The 17301-nt window shown below is 30.1% G+C and overlaps 1 long non-coding RNA gene across 2 annotated transcripts in view; it reads right to left on the bottom strand.

The window, feature by feature from the left end:
• The window catches only part of LOC147816704 (uncharacterized), a 108471-nt gene extending 94899 nt beyond the window's left edge, over window positions 1-13572 (bottom strand). For both annotated transcript variants that reach the window (XR_015428761.1, XR_015428760.1), the window contains exons 1-2: window positions 13210-13572; window positions 7635-7725 (exon numbers count right to left, since the gene is read on the bottom strand). This is a non-coding gene — a long non-coding RNA (uncharacterized LOC147816704). The remainder of the gene's footprint in view (window positions 1-7634; window positions 7726-13209) is intronic.
• Window positions 13573-17301: the final 3729 nt, after the last annotated feature.

The raw sequence follows: 17301 nt of genomic DNA, 5'->3' as shown, positions 1-17301 counted from the left end.
AGTTGAGTTAAAAAATTTTTTACTCTTTTTTGAGTAGGGGAAATCACTCTTTCATTTTAAGAGAGCACATGGTGTCAAAAATTCTAAAATTTTAACATAATACTATTACAACTCACAAAAATAGATTCCGTTTAAATTATTTGTAGCTTAGAAATTTCTTTAAAAATATTTAAGCGATGTAAAACCTCTTATAATTTACTTAATAAAAATATCTTAAAATTGAAATATATTTTTCACTAAATGTTGAGACTTATTTTGCACTACAATGATTTGGTTCTAAAATTAATAATTTTAAGCCCTAAAAACTATCCTAGGTAAATTAAAGAATTTAACACGCATTTACTTTTGCTTACTAACATATTAATTTTAAGTTTAATTTTATAAGGTGTAAAGTTTTTTTATTGTTAAAATTATATGGAAAATTTTTATTATGTAAAGCAATTAAAAACATCCTATGGGTTTTAGTTATTTCGATTGATCTGTACTTTATTTTAATAAAGGAATATTTTTTAAAATTAGTTTTTAATTTTTTAATTTTAAATGAAATATCTAGTAGTTAAAAGTATTTAATTTTGCGCAAACATAATTCTAAGATAATTGTTAAAAATAATTCAGTGCTGTTCGCATTAATTTTATATAAAAATTACTACGATTAATGTCAGCATGCCTGTCTAAATACTTGGGCAAAGGTCAATCTGCCTTTCATTGGTCAATCTACTGTGCAAGGGACACTTCGCGCAAACCGCTACTATAAACTAATTATGGTAAGAACTCAGAAAGAATAACAGTTTAAAACTAGTATTCTATTAATTTCTTATTTTAATATTCAAGAATTTCTTCCAAGAACTTTAAAATTCTCCGTCTTCTTTAATAGGCATGAAATAAATAATTTATCCTTTAATTTAAATAAGCATTTTTAGGAGTCAGTTTGTTAATCGTAGAATACAAGAGTCAAAATTTTTGATGGCGTTCCATTGATGGACCCACATAATCTTGACGGTAACCATCAATAATTTTATCATGAACCATTATAATTTTTGGTAACCTACATAAGTAACCATCAAACATGTAAAATGATTGCCGCTTTCATATGCTATGGACAGACAGTACGCCGAGATGGATTGTGGTTGAATGAATTGGAAAACCACGCTTTTACATAATAAGTTGCGAAAATCGACATGGTAAAGAAGAAAAAAAATCGCATTTTCGAAGAGGGAAAATTAAGAACTTTTTAAAAATACCCTATGAAAAAGGCAGCTATAAGGGATCTTAAAATACTAAAGTAAAAAAAAGCACATTATGCACTTTTTAAAAACGCTACGCACCATGTTAATATATTTGATAACCATTGTTGAACAGCCGACCCAATTTTTGGGTCTACGACTACTAATAATTTTGTAATAAAATCCGAACACTTATAATTTTGAACCAATCCAGAAGACAAGGAAACTCCAGGATCAGTACCCAAAGAGGTATGATTTGTTATGGGAACATTAAGGATATTGTGATCGACAGATTTAAAATGCATCAGTCACCATTTACTACATGGGGAGTCATCGGCTGGTGGGAATCGAATCTACGACCTCTTAAACATTGGCTCAATGCCCTTCCAACCAGAGTATCCCGGTCCTCATGTAATATATTGCAGTTGATAGAACTACTTCGTGCAAAATAAATCCGAATAATGAAAAAATTCTCACTTTTTTACTGTCTTTTAAGAAGACGCTAAGGAAGGAATGGGTTAATACGTTCGACAAAATTAGAGATAAATGGATTAAAATAAAAAGTTGAGATTCTGTTAACTGATCTTATGAAAATAATTTAAATATTTATTTTCAGAATGTAATACTAGGAGGTTACAGTTCTAATCATAAATACCTACATAAATTAATAAATTACGGTGCTTAAGACTGTTTCATTTATTTTAAATAAATCCTGATAATGAAATAATTGTGTTTTTTTTATCATTTATCGTTTCGGGAGGAAAAATAAAGTTTCCTAAGATTGTAACTGTTTTATGAACTAAAACTAATTAGACATTCTAATTAGATATATTTGGATTAGCTGCAATCGCTCACACTCGTTTAGAAATCAATATATAAATTAATTCATTATCGGGATTTAATTGATATTTTAATGGGGATTTTGGTGCTGTTCCCGTAATGGTTAGTTTTCTATATTTCCTTATATTTTAATATGCATTAATGAGTTTTTTCATTTTACGCTTAATTTTTATTTATATGAATAGAAAGATGACGGATTTTTTCATATCACATGATCCGTCATGTGGGTTAACAGGGGGTGCTGCAGATAGACTTGATCAAGGGTCTACTGTGGTTAATTAGCTATACCCGATCAATTGTTTTGTTATATTAAACACTTTAAAAATTATAGCTGAGACAAATTTTAGTTAGTTTTGCTTCCAAATATAAGCTCGGTTTTCGTCCGCAACCTCCTGTCCGTGGATCAAATAGTACTCCCCATATGGAACATAAAATTGCTTCCACTTTTTTATTGTGTATTTCTCTCAGATTAGTGTGACTTTCTGTGAACTTAAGGTTGACTAGGCGGTGAGATCAAACTAATCTGTATTAAACTCAAAACTAAGATCAGTCACCTATGCCACACCCATACCGCAAATGTAGTTGTTTTGAAGGATGTTTAAAAGCAATTAAATTAAAATTATTAAATCAAAACCATCTAAAATATAACACACAACGTTCGCTTCCTCCTTCAGTGGGTAAAATTATCAAACGTTGACCTAACCTTGGTGATAACCAGGGCTAAAGAGAATACAAGGGCTAGTTCACTCCGCTCTTAGAACTGAAGCTACGATTTCCCTCCTCATGACGTCACTGTGTCCACAGATCTCGGAGATCGCAAGCAAAGATATGATAACTTTGCATCTTTCTCTTTGTAAAAATAAGTTAGACTTTTTCTGGTTATTAGCCTTCAAACTTTACGTAATTAACACATTATTTCCGTTCATAAACATAGTTCAAAAAAAAAAACTTTCTTGGTTATTATATTAAAAAAATACCATTTTAAACTTATAAAAATGTTTTGCTACTTGGTGAAAATGACACGATAAATACTTTATTTTAAAAAGTTCAGTTTTAACTTTAACTATTAAGAAAAATGAAGGCATATATCGACGCTTTTTTTATCTACATATTCTTTTATAAAAATAAGTTAAGTTAAATTTAGAATCCCTGATTTTAAAATATGTCGTTAATAGCAATTTGTTCATACTTCATCATTAGGAAACATCAACCTTAAACGCTAATTACTGAAACAAAATAATAATTTAGGTTCATAATGACATTAGAAATTTTACAATTGTTTATAGACATTTAAATTTACGATGATATAATTTATAGATATTTAATTTGAAGAGAATATAATTTTTAAAAAAAATCATAAATATTTAGAATAACTACATTAAAAAATATGTTATGAAATTAGGAGAATTTCAACTATATACTATATATTTTGTTTATACTTTTTACTTACATTTTAATTTTCTTTGACTTTATCTATTTTTTAATTCTTTTCACCTGCCTTTCTTTATGAAGTAACGAGGCGGTTTCTATTCAGATAATGAATTTTTATAAAAGTTCTTTATGACAGAATAAACGTATTGCTGTTTTATATTAACTGTGTCATTTCGGAATCCATTCCTTACATAGTTGTTCATTTACTTCAGGGAACACGCGAAAAATTATACTTTTTCCTTTTGTTTTTATATCAGAATTTTTGCAAGTTGCAATCGCGCAAACTGGCATTTCGATAATAGTTTTAAATTCTTGTAAATTCACTGCAAAAACTGAGGAAAGTCATTATAGAAAATAACAAATGTCTTAGAATATCTCGCAAAAAGAAATGATCCAATATTAGTTAGAGCTAGTAAGGCCAAACGCTCCGTTCTTGAAGTAAAAGTGCGAGCTTTGCGCCAAAGTGACGTCACTAGAGTGACGTCGGAGGATCGTGGCGGCAAGAGATACTTCAAAGGAGTGAACCAGCCCTTCTATTCTCTTTAGCCCTGGGTGATAACACTGAAACAAAAGGTTGGGAAGCACTGTTCTATACTAGTAAATTGGTATGAATAATTGTAGTGGTAGCTACGCTACAATACTCCCCAACCAGAATTTTATTTGTCATACAATTCGATGAATGGATATCGCTATTTGATTTATTGCAGTTTTTATGAGAGGCCAGAAGAACTGTATTAAGATCACAAGATTTTGAGCGCTGATTGTAAGAGCTGTAATAAGATTACTGTTGTGTGCGTGATTGCTCCTCTCTTGCTATTAGGAGTGTGTACGGATCCCCGTTGCGTGTGATCGAGACTGAGCAGCAACAGACCGAGGAGGATAATGTCGCAATCACAAATAAAAAGTGAACTGTTCATTGTCTTCTATCCATCACTCTAGATGTATTCAAATCGTTTCAGTGAGAGGTAGACGTGTTGTTCCAAGCAGGCGTGTTTAGATCGTTGCTGACAAGATAGGCATGTTAAGTTCACGTCCGGAGGTCTTCAATGCGATGAGTTTTTTTTTCCTCCAATGCCCACTTGGAGAATGACTTACCTCATACAGGTATCTGAAGGGCAGATTTGTGGGCCACTATTTAAGGGGCAACACATTAAGTGGACCAACGTTGCCCACAGTAAGTACAGATAGTACAGAGAAGGAAAGGCCTTGCCCGGGATTCGTACCCAGAACCTTTCTGGTGCAAGGACAGTTACCTAACCCCTACGCAGGTCGGTTGGCCTATGCGAGGAGTACGTTAACGAAAATCTCAACCATTATCTATCAAAACGAACCTCAAAATAGAATAGAGTTAACATGCTTATATACTAATGAATGAGAGTTGAATAATTGCAGTGGTAGTTACGCTACAAAGTTTTTCAACATTAACATTTGTACACGGAAAGTATTTGGTAAAATATTTCTTAAAAATTTGTGTTTGAAAAATAAATTTCTGACCAACACATTTTTTTCACTCATTGTAAATGATTTCGATACTTATTATATTTTAATTACCAGAGTTCAACTCAGAATTCTCTAATAAGATAAAAATTGGTCCTTTTCAAATTTAAAAAATAAATTATTTTTGAGTTAGTAACTCATATTATTTCCTTTAATTTTTGACAGTGTTGAACTTTATCAATTTTTTTTTTGTTGTGAATTTTATTTCAAATGATTTTAGTGTTTAAAACGAAGAGGCTCATTCAAAGACGAATTTCGATGGAAAAATTCAAACTAGAAGATTTTTGACAAAGATTAATTAAAATCTGTTTTGACTATTACTTTTCAGTTGGTAGGCTAACGAAAATTTTTGGTGGGTTTAAAATTTCCTACATTTTTGCTTAAATTTTAAGGTAAAACTCGTGGCTTGTAAAATAAAATTTGCTGTATAAGTCATTATCATAATTTTTCGACGGGATAGCTAGAGAAACAATTAGGGCCTCACATTTCTTTTATAAACATAGATTTCATTGTAAAATTCGAAATTCCGATTAAAAAACTTATTAGATTTATTAAAAATTAGCAAAAGGTAGTTTTGGTCCACACTTTTTTCGGTAGGGTGTCTATCGCAATAACTATCTGTAGTGGACTTTTAGAAGCAAAATTCAAATGCTTAGTTTTTGGTTTTTAAAATTGTTATTTCTGAACTGTAACTATTTTCTACAATTATCTAACGTTCGGAAAAAAATCAAAACTTGTGGTTTCTAAGTCAATAAAAAACTGCAACAATTTTCTTTTTCGTAGACGAGAAATTAGGGTAGGTCATTTCTTGTTAACGTTTCGAGTAGGATAACGTTCGTTCAAATCTTCAAATATTAGCTGTCGTGGCAAACTTCTTTTGGTGGGTTTCTCTGGAGTATCAAAATTTCTTTCCGCAAGAAAGTAACATTTTGTGGTCTCATTCAATATTGTGGTTTTTGAGTCAAAGAGTAATTAAAACTTGTTTTTGACCATTTTTGAAAGGCATGTTATGTAAATCATAAAATAAGCAAAACCAATTTTCGTCTTAGCTATGTTACCGTGCATGACCTAAATCAATAGAATTTCTATTTTACCGGTGAATGTCAACAATCACATAGTCGCTTTGGTGAATGTCCGAAATATTTGTTATGTCTGATTTGATATTAATTTATTCGTTGCTATTATTATATTTATTCGATGTTTTAATATCTGCTGAGGTTAGATTGGGAGAAACACCAGTATTCGGAGTGCCGGTAAAATGCATACCGAGCAGTGGCACTTAACTAGACCTAGTATACATTTTGGACATTGTGAATGTCAACATTCACCGGTGGAAGTCAACCAATTTCTGTCATTCAAAGTAACAACTACACTTGAGTAAGTGATCTAACGAATGCATAAGAGCGAGCATTTTGATTTATGGAAAGATTCTGGTGGCTTACTACTAATGTTTGAAGGCAAAATTCGAATTTAAGGTTGCAAGAACAGCAATTATTTATAGCTTGTTTTTGCCATGCCATACTCTTTAACAATATTTTTAATTTGCATTAGAATGTACTAGTAATTCCCTACACTATGCTAGCGTTTGGAGGTAAAGTTCAAACTGATGTTGTTGTTTTTTTAAACAGAAATATGCTAAAACTTGTTTAGAGGAAAATTTCAAACTTGCGGTTTCCAAGACAAAGATTCGTATTAACTTGCCTGAGCCATATTTTTTTGACGGTTAGGTTAAACGAAAAGCTTAAGAGTGATAAAAATGAACTTGTTTCTAGGTCAAATTATATTTAAAGTTTATCAATTCAAAACATTTTCCTTTGACAAATTTAAAGCGAATAACTTATAAGGATTATTTTGTCACACAAAGAACTTATGTTTGAAGGCTAAACTGATATTGTGGTTACTTTTGTCAATAAAGCTCTAAAACTTGTATATTAATATAACTTATAATATGCATTGTATTATTATCATTATTTTTGTGGTGAGATTAACGAAAGTATTTATTGAAGTACTGATTTTCTAAATAAGGATAACATAAAGACATTAAATTCAAATTTTCAGTTATTTGTCCAGAAATTTTTTTAGCAGTAGGGTAAATAAAAATTTCTGGGGGCTAACAATTTCTTACAACATTTACTGTAATTTAAAACTTATTTTATAAACTATCAAGAAAATATTTGTATGTTTGCTATGAAAATTGTTATGTTTCCTAGCAATCAGTAGACACTTTTCATGAATTTAACGAGAGAAAATATTGATTCAAATACTTTTAGAAAATATTTACAGATCATATCACTCGAGAAGCGTCATAAAATCAACGCGATTTTCTCAGTACTTTTTTTTAATAACTGCTCGAGTCATTTCTCTTTAAATTAATGAAAATTAAAAAAAAGATTATGTTTATCAAAATTTAAGTTTATTGGAGTAGAAGTTAAAGACAAAGTGTTTGTCTGTTGAAATTGGCAGTTTAGAGAAGAAAATGTTTTAGCGATGTTGACAATTTGCTCCAAAAGTTTTTAAAGAAGCATAAAAAATACCTCTACTGGAATTACAATAAAAACTAAAAGGTAAAAGTTAAAACATTTTGTTTTGGGGTCATAACGCGTGGAAATCTTATTTTATAGAAAGAGAAAATAAAATTCTTACCAGAACCATGTTGCAACAATGCATACTGCTCAATTAACGTCATAACTCTGTCCTATCTTGCAAACGAAAGCCACATCTTTTCCTGCATACACTGCAAAGAAAAAAAAATAATCATAAGCAATGTTTTAATGAGCATTTTAAATCATAAAATTATCACAACTCACAACATTTTTTCTCAACAAAATAAATGTGTGCATGATGCTAAAGATCATCGGAACAGGCAAACAAGTGAGTAACGTAAAAGAAACGACTAAAGATTTTAATATGTTTTAATTAGACTTGCTAGATTATTTTTAAAACACGATCTGAACATTAAAAACAAGTTATGTAAAAAAATTAAAGTCAATTAATGCAATATAACAAATTTTTATTTTATTTTAGTTACTTTATTATATAATTACAATTTTTTTCTCCCATAACACAAAAATTTATTAATTACATTTAATTAATTAATATTTAAAAAAATGAATTAACATGAAGTGGCTTCCACTACAAAAAATGTATTTGAACCTGAATGGATGATTAAAAAGTATTTTATTAATGAGATATATAAATATATATATATGTAGGGAGAGTGTGTACTAATAAGTAGGAATCGGAAAAGTGATATCAGACAACTATAAAAGTATAAATTTGGTGACACGTAATGTTCTTTATTGAATTTATCTGACACAGTGAATATAAATAAATTAAATATTTAAATGTGCGCAATAAACTGTTCAAATAGAGCTATAAGTTAAAAAATTATCCCTGATGTTATTTTTAAAATATGTGAAAAACTGAATAGTAGCCCTTGATTCCCACATTGGATCTGAATGAGACTGGATCATTCCATTTATTTCAAAGGTGGGGAAAGTAGAATTTACTTTTATACGTAGTATTTTTAATAATATGAATGGCAAGTATTGTTTAACTTAAAATAGGGATGTGGTATTTTTCGTAGTATTTTTTTAAAGTGTTGTACTTATGCTTTTGTTTTTTAAATCAATTTTTATATCTGTTACCGACAAAGTATGATATCCGGCATTATATATAATGCCTAAAACTAGCCGGCAAAGTATGAAATTATTAATATTTCACACATTGCCTAGGCATTATATATAATGTCAGATGTTATTTAGGCAAAGTATGAAATAAACGTCCTGATAAGGTTATTATGTGAATGATGTGCATGTTACTGTGAATGACCGAAATCGGTGGTTGTTGACAATCACATAGTCGCTTTGGTGAATGTCCAAAATATTTATTACATCCGATTTGATACTAATTTATTCCAGGGTATAATAACATTTATTCGATATTTTAATACTTACTGACGATAGATTAGAAGAAACATCAGTGTAGGGTATACCGGGCAAATGTATACCGGGCAGTGGCCATTGACCTTAAAAAAACATCAGTGTAGGGTATATCGGGCAAATGTATACCGGGCAGGGCAATTCTATACTATGATTAGTCTTTCTAGATTTTACTTAGATTTTCTTACCTCAACTTCATAAAAATACATAAAGAGATATAAAAAAATATTTCAGACACTATATGAAATCAGTTACGATTTAAAAAAATTTAATCAGAGTGTAAAAAATATTATCTTTAAAAACATCTGATTAATTTAAAAATTATTAGAAATGTATAAGTTAATGTATATATAAATCCAAATTGGTAAATGGCGCCATAGTTTTAATTTTAAAAATCTGCTTGCAGAAAGAATAGGAGCTTATGTGTATCTTCAAAGAAAATATTGCAATCGGATTCACTGTATAGTTCCTGCGCCGAAATGATGCGCAGTAAATTCTACTTTCCCCACCTTTGAAATAAATGAAATGATCCAGTCTCATTCAGATCCAATGTGGGAATCAAGGGCTACTAAAACTGAATCGCTTATACTAAAATTTAAAACAATAACTAATCCATCAGAAAATTCCATTTCGATTTTTGCTGATTCCTATTTAATGAATGAATTAATATTTGAAAAAGCTGTCAAGTCTAACCCACTACAAGTTTATGGTTCTTCTTTCTCTAGCGATTTCTTATTCAATATAGCCATGTAAAGGCAAGCTTACGCATAGGTTTGTATGGAAGTTCCTTTTTATTGAAAGCTCCAGTTGTCGATATGTGTAACATGTTCTCTTGTTCTAAAAATTTGGTGAAATTTGATATTTTATTCGCAAAATAGCTAAAATGTATATTTATTTCTAAAAGTTGACTGGGAAAAAAAGTTTATCTGGATCACAATTTTCAACGATGAGCTAACGTATCGTAGAATAATTTCAAATACTTATTAAAATCAAAATTCTTATCAAAATTAATCAAATTATCAGAAGTTGGATACAGGATAATTAGTCCATAACTTTTTTAGCGTAAGGAGATAAGGAATTTTGGCTAATGATTCAATACAAACAGTTAATGTTTGGAACAAAATTAAAACACGTGGTTGTGTGGTAAAAAATGCGTTTTTTAGTTTTTTTTTTTTTCGAACCATATCTTAAGAAAATTTTTGTTGTCTTAACATAAGTAGGTTAAATAATAACACCGGCACGCAATCCTGTAATTTCGGATTCTATCAGTTAACAGCTACAGCCAAAAATTTTATTTCGAAGGGAAAAATTATAGGGAAGTTGAATTCAAGCTACATTCCTTCTAGCTCAAAAATCGTTTAAACCTTGTTTTAAACAGAAATTTTTGTCAAGTGAGCTAAGGATTTCCTACATTTTGCCTCTTTTTGTAGGTCACAATTCAGCTAACGCGTGTTTTGAATGTAACGCTCTCTTTTGTGCGTTGCACTTTTCTAGTGCGCATGCGTCAGTTCTGTTGAAATGCGCATGAGCCCATGAAAAATATAAAACTTACGTAAGTGAAAATAAGAGATTTTGCAAAAATCCATTAGTTAAAAACGCTAACGTAGTGGAATATCATTTAAACTTTGACCACAAATTCAAAAGAAATATTTACAATGGATGTATAGTTTGTATAAGGTAAGAAATTCCCCACCATAAAGTCTGAGGCGTTCTGCTGCTAATGGAAACAAGAATAGCTCATTTCAGGGAGGGTAGCTCCTCTTCCCTCTAGCGATAACACATTAGACCGAAAAAAAAAAGATTATCGCTTTCTCTCACCGATTTGAGCCATAACCTGTCCTAAACAATGTCCACACACCCCTACTTGACATAGTTATACCTCGTTACCATAGTCACCGCCACAAGTTCAGACGAATGGCTAAGGGAGTTCTTACTTTAGACAAACTATACACTATTTGTTCCGTATTCGTAAGTTACGCTCTTGGCGTTCGAGCATCTCCCCTTGGCACACTGTAAATACGCCAACTTGGCAAGCTGTCTATGTTTGTACGCCATTACAGTCAACGCTCTACACCCGAAAGGGAAACGCAAATAAATTCCTTTTATACAAACGCTTCTCTTCATTTTTACGCCACCCCTCCGCACACTATTTCTTTAAAGCTGTAGCATACGACTCAAGATGCTTTGCTCAACGTAAAACTTTGGATCTGTGAGCAGAAAAATTTGGTAAATTATAGATTTTGATGAATAATTCGGCGATGAATAATGCCGCTTATTATTAATATTTAAAAAATATTATAATTCTATTACTTATTGAATTTATTTTAATTAAATTACATACTTAAAATAAATATAATTTTGAAATAGCGAAAATATATCTAGATCCTTGTGGAATTAATGCAATTAGACAACCATAATTTTTTACCATAAACAAAAACCAATAAAATTATATTTTTATTGAATGAACCAACGTTTGTGAGAATACAGGATTCATTTCTAAATTTTATCAATGTATTTCTTCATATTCGTATTCTAGGTTCACGCTCTTAGTTCGAAGACAGGCTTAAACAGATAACATTTAACAGCTATAAACAGCGTGTTTGCAGCTTTGTCAAGTCAACAAAACTTAAATCATGCCAACATAAAGATAGGTATCATATAAAATAAATACGAGCATGCGCGAATGCTTCAATCTTATTTACAGGAGCGAACGAAAGCTAACTTAAAAGTGCGAAATCTCCCTATAAGGGTACCTCATAATTTTGAAGAAACTATAATAAAAATGCTTATTTCTCTATTAAGAAAGTTGCATAAACAACTAATCGGATCTTCACATTCTAGGATTATCTTAATGGAGTGATATCAAATAGGCTGACTAATGCTGACGATATTTTAAACTGCGAAATCCGAAACAAAAATGTACTTTCTCTTAATAATCATACCTTTTTTACGGATTCCTCACCCTTATAATAAAAACAGTAACTGCATTATGGCCGCAATTGCTTGGTCAGAAAAGCGGTTGATGGTACGAGCCTCTTAATGCTAATTTTACTATTTTCTTCAATGAAAGTCGATTTTTTTAAATAAAATACGGATTTAGATTTATGACACTCAATCTGGGAAATAGGGTCCCCATAGTTTGATCAGGACAGCAATCCGAAGTTTGGACCCCTAAATATTAATTTTAGCATATTTCCTCATATTTCGGGAACTTTTTAGGTGAAATGAGAAATTTCACACAATTATAAAATTTGGTTACCTAAAGATAGTTTCATGCGAAAATTAACTTTGAGTAAGCATTTATTATTTTTTATTATCCTAGTTGAAAGAATTTTGAACTATAAGGCATACAACTTTTTACACCTTGTAATTTAATTTTACATGGCATATTTTCCATGTTACAGTGAAATCGGTCAATTACAAAATTGCAGTGATTTCAATTTACGAAATCAAATTAGTGAATCAAATTACAGTGATTTGATACAAAATTACAGTAAAATCGGTCGAATAGAACCTGAGAAATCGAATTTTTATATACGATTTTTTTTAAATAAGATTTCTCAGGAATTATTCGACCGATTTCGCACAAATTTTGCATTTTGCAATGCAAAATTGTTTTTTTTTTAAAAAAATAAGGACTTGTATATCCTACAGTTCAAAAACCTCAGACTATTTTTAAATAGAACAATAAAAAATAACAAATCTTTAAAAATAATATTTTTGCACAGAATTATCCTTGGATAAACGAAATTTATAATTGTGGGTAAAAATGTTTCATTTTGCTTAAAAAAATCTGGCGATATGTTGAAATACGCAAAAAGTAAAACTAATATGAAGAGGTCAAAACTTTGAAGAGTTTTCCTGGCCAAACTATGGGGAGCAAATTTCCCAAATTGCGCCTTCCTCCTATATCTTGGGTGCCAGAATTCTGAATCCGTCGAAAAAACCATACATTTTTTCAGAGAAAGTACGTTTTTGTGTCTAATTTCCTAGCTTAAAATATCGTCTACGCTAATTAATTTGCCCCTCGTTTTCCCAATGGTTTCCCTAATGGTTCGTATTAAGACTGAGTCTCAGAAAGTAAAGATTAGGGGTGACTCGTTTCTTTTTTTTTCGAACTGCAAAATGTATAAATTATTTTTTTTGGAATAATTTTTAACTTTAAAATCTATATAGTTGCATCATAAAAACTAGCGTGAAATTTGCGATCATATTTAAAATTAAAAGCAAGATTTGTAATAGTTGACATAATAGATTAAAAATTAAACTGTACTTACAGCTGAAGATTCAATTATCAAAAAATCAGCCTTCTTTTTAGCTTCATCATTTCATAGTAGGCAATTTAAAAGAAAATGGATTCATCTCAGTCCGGCAGATTCCAAACATCAAACATCTCACTTTGTCAGGTTATTCCCGATTTGTCAGACTATTTGAGCAGAAATTAACCTACAAAGCTTAGTAACATTGGATTATAATAAACTAGAGACAGGATTAATATCAAACAATTTAAAGTTCCAAAAAGAGCATAGAAAAATTAAAATTGGAGAAAGTAAACGTTAACGACATTAAAAGCAATTGAAACACAGTACAAGAATAATGACTGAAAATAATCACTCAAGTTACACAGAGAGGAGGAGAAAAAAAACTAAAACATACATGGGGTGAAAAACTAATTTACATTGGATAAGAACCTGAAAAGAGCAGAACTTTAAAAGAAAAATTCTGGAAAAATCTATCAGATACATTAGAACAAAATTTTTTAAGAGAAAAAAAATTTAAATACATATAAAAATCTGCAAACATAAAAAAAAACATGAAAAGAATTTGAAACTATAAAAAATTGGAACAAAACAGAAAACGAGGAAGAATTAAGGAGAAATGAAGTACAAAAAAATAAAAAGGTTGAAAAAATTATTTAAAAAAAAGCTAAACCTGTGAAAAATTCAAATCAAACGTAAGCAAGGAAGGGTAATGCGAAACACGTTGTTGGGTCAATTAAAACAAATGAATTTGATCAGATGCACACACACACAAATTTTACCAATCAAAATCAACTAGAGTACACAATGGAAAAATATATGAAACATTGGAAAAAATGTGATACACCATTTGGAGAAACAAAACACTCATTCAAGAAGCTAAAAAAACTCAGAAAGAAGAAAAACATTGAGAAAAAAAACAATAAAAAACATGGGCAAAAAAACTAATACACATTGAAAAAACAAGAACTTTCATCTGAAATGAAAAGAGAAGACATATTGGAATTCAATAAGTAATAGTAAATTAATAACCAATGAAAAAAAAAAACTCGACTAATCGAAAAACGAAAATATGAAAAATGAAAGCAATTAAATAAAAATTTTTAAAATAAATTTCCTAAAAAAAACTGAAAATATGGAACATCGAAAACAAAGTGATTCACGTATATAAACAGAGATGGAAGCTAAAAAAAATAAAATATGGCGATAAAACATTGGTGAGTTTTCTTTCAATGAAAGTATAACCCATCGAAAAACACACTGAAAAAGCTACAGAAGAAAGTAAAAAAAATGCAAAACAAACTTTAAGCATACATTGAAGAAAATAAAGCACACACACATTGGAAGAAACAAATTGGAACACAAACAGGGGAAGAAAAAGTAGGAGCACGAACATTAAATGAAAAAGTTTGGAAAATGAACACGGGTAAAAAAAGAAAATTGGAATGCAAATACTTGGTAAAATAATTTTGAATATCAACACAAGAGGAAAAAATTTGGATAACATACACTGGATGAAAATATTTTAAGCACAAACACTGGATAAAAAGTTTGAAGTACAAACACTGGGTGAAAAAAAGTGAAATGAATACAAGAGGTAAAAAACTTGTAACACAAAAATTTGGTGAAAAAATTTGGAACACAACCACAGGATTGAAAAAAAAATTGCGTAAGATACTGGAAAAAGTTTGAAACACAAATTGGAAAAAAAATTAAACCAAACATTGAAAGCAGAAAAAATTTAAACACACATTGAAAGAAAAATAAAATGAAATACACATTGAAAGGAAAAAAAAATTGAAACTTACAATTCTAAACTTACGTAAGTTTAGAATTGTAAGTTTAATTAAAAGTTGGAAAAAACATATTGGAAAATAAAATTTGAAACACACACCGGAAATAAATCAGAACCCAAACTGGGAATACAAAAAATAACCCACTGAGAATATAAGTTACACATATTGGAACATATTGGAAATAAAAACAGATATATTGAAAAAAATAACAGAATCTATATTAAAAAAAAATCGAATGAAAATCTGGAACTCAATGGATAACATGGGAAAAATAATTAAAGAACAGGGAATCCTAGAAAAAATTAAAAAAAAAAACAACAATTGGAAAATTCGAAAACAAAATTGAAGAAAATGAGAAAATTGAATACAAAAAATTAAAAATATGGAAAAAAGGAATACGTAAAAACCATTCATAAAGAACTGCTTAAACAAGGCGATAAAACAAATTGCGAATTGGATCGAATGTATTTGAAAAAAATGTTAGCGATCTGAAAATATTGAAAAAATTCAAAACACAAATATGGCACACTTTGAAAATACACATGCATGCACAACTAATTGGAGCTAACTAATTCGAAGCAACTAATTGGAACACCAACACTGGATAAAAAGAAATAAAAACATTTGAAACACAAACACTGGAAGTAAAAAAATTGGATCAGAGATATTGTATGGAAAAATTTGGAACACAAATTCTGGAATATTTGGATCACAAACACTGGATGGAAAAATTTGAAACGCAAGCATAGGATCAAAATATTTGGAGCACAAACACCAGATGAAAAAGTTGAGAACACAAACAGATGAAAAGTAGAAATTGGAAAAATTTTAAGAAATTGGTTGCAAAAAATGTAAAATTTAAGGAAAAACTGAACACGTAACAAATACATAAAGGGGGAGTAATTCAAAATACAAGAGGATAAAACGAAGAGGGAATTTGATGAAATGTACTTGAACGAAAATGTTACCATTCGAAAAACGCTTTAGGGGCCGTTCAAAAAGTACGTACACAAAAATGGAGAAATTTTAAACCCCTCCCCCCCCTTCGTACATTACCGTACATAAGGTCTTACTCCCCCCCCTTAGAGTACGTACATTTTATTAGTCTACCCCCCTTTTTCATAAAAATTAAAATAATTATGTTTTAAATAAAATTAAATATTTACTTAAGGAGTGTGTAGGATAAAGTCAAATTTAAATTTGGTGTATGTTTATAAAGTACGTACTTTGTATAATACCACCCCCCCTCCCCATCGTACAAAACCGTACAAAATAGCGAATCCCCTCCCCCCCCTTCGGGATGTACGTACTTTTTGAACGGCCCCTTAGAAAAGCTGCAGAAAAACATTGAAAAAATGCAAAACACACTTAAAGCACACATTGAAAGAAACTAATTGCAAAAAAAGAAACACCGAACGAAAAAATATGGAACACAAACACAAGACGAAAATATTTGGGACACAAGCACTAGATAAAAAATTTTGGGAATACAAATGGGTGAAAAAATCTGGAACATTGACACAGGGTAAAGAATATTTAGAACACAGAATGAAAAAAATTGGAGCATAAACACAGAAGGAAAAATTTAGGAGCATGAACACTGGCTAATAAAAAATTGGAACACAAACATTGGAAGAAAAAAAGTGAAATGCACTCGGAAAATGAAATTGGGAACACATATTAGAAAATAAAATTTGTAACAAACACTGAAAATAAAAATCGAACTCAGAGTGAAAATAAAACTTACCCAGGAAATAAAAATTTTATATCTTTGAAATAAAAACAGATCATACTATATTGAAAAAAATGGAGCAAAAAAAGAAAGATAAAAGCAACGAAAAGCGAAAGGCAATGAATAAACCAGCAAAACAATTAAAAACAGTAAATGGTAGAAAATATTGAAAAACGAGAATGAAAAACTGGAATGATCTAAAGCAGAAATTGGAAAAATGAAAAAGATTGAATATATCTGGAAAAACTGAACACTTAACAAATGTATAAAGAGGGAGACGTTCAAGAAACAAGGCGATAAAACAAAGGGGGAAACATTCGAAAAACACCTTGGAAAAAGCTGCAGAAAAACATTGAAAAAATGCCAATCACACTTAAAGCACACATTGAAGGAAACTAATTTCAAAACAAGAACGAACGAAAAACTATGGAACAAAAACATAAGACGAAAATATTTGGGACACAAACACAGGATAAAAATTATTAGAACACAAATACAGGATAGAAAAGGATTGTTACAAAAAACATTGGAAAACAGTTTGAAGCATACATTGGAAAATAAAAATTGGGCCAAACATTGAAA

The sequence above is a fragment of the Parasteatoda tepidariorum genome, chromosome 1 (assembly GCF_982258835.1).
Source record: "Parasteatoda tepidariorum strain Cologne lab strain chromosome 1, Ptep-v5.0, whole genome shotgun sequence".
Classification (NCBI taxonomy): domain Eukaryota; kingdom Metazoa; phylum Arthropoda; class Arachnida; order Araneae; family Theridiidae; genus Parasteatoda; species Parasteatoda tepidariorum.
This window is presented reverse-complemented; position numbering and strand designations above follow the sequence as displayed.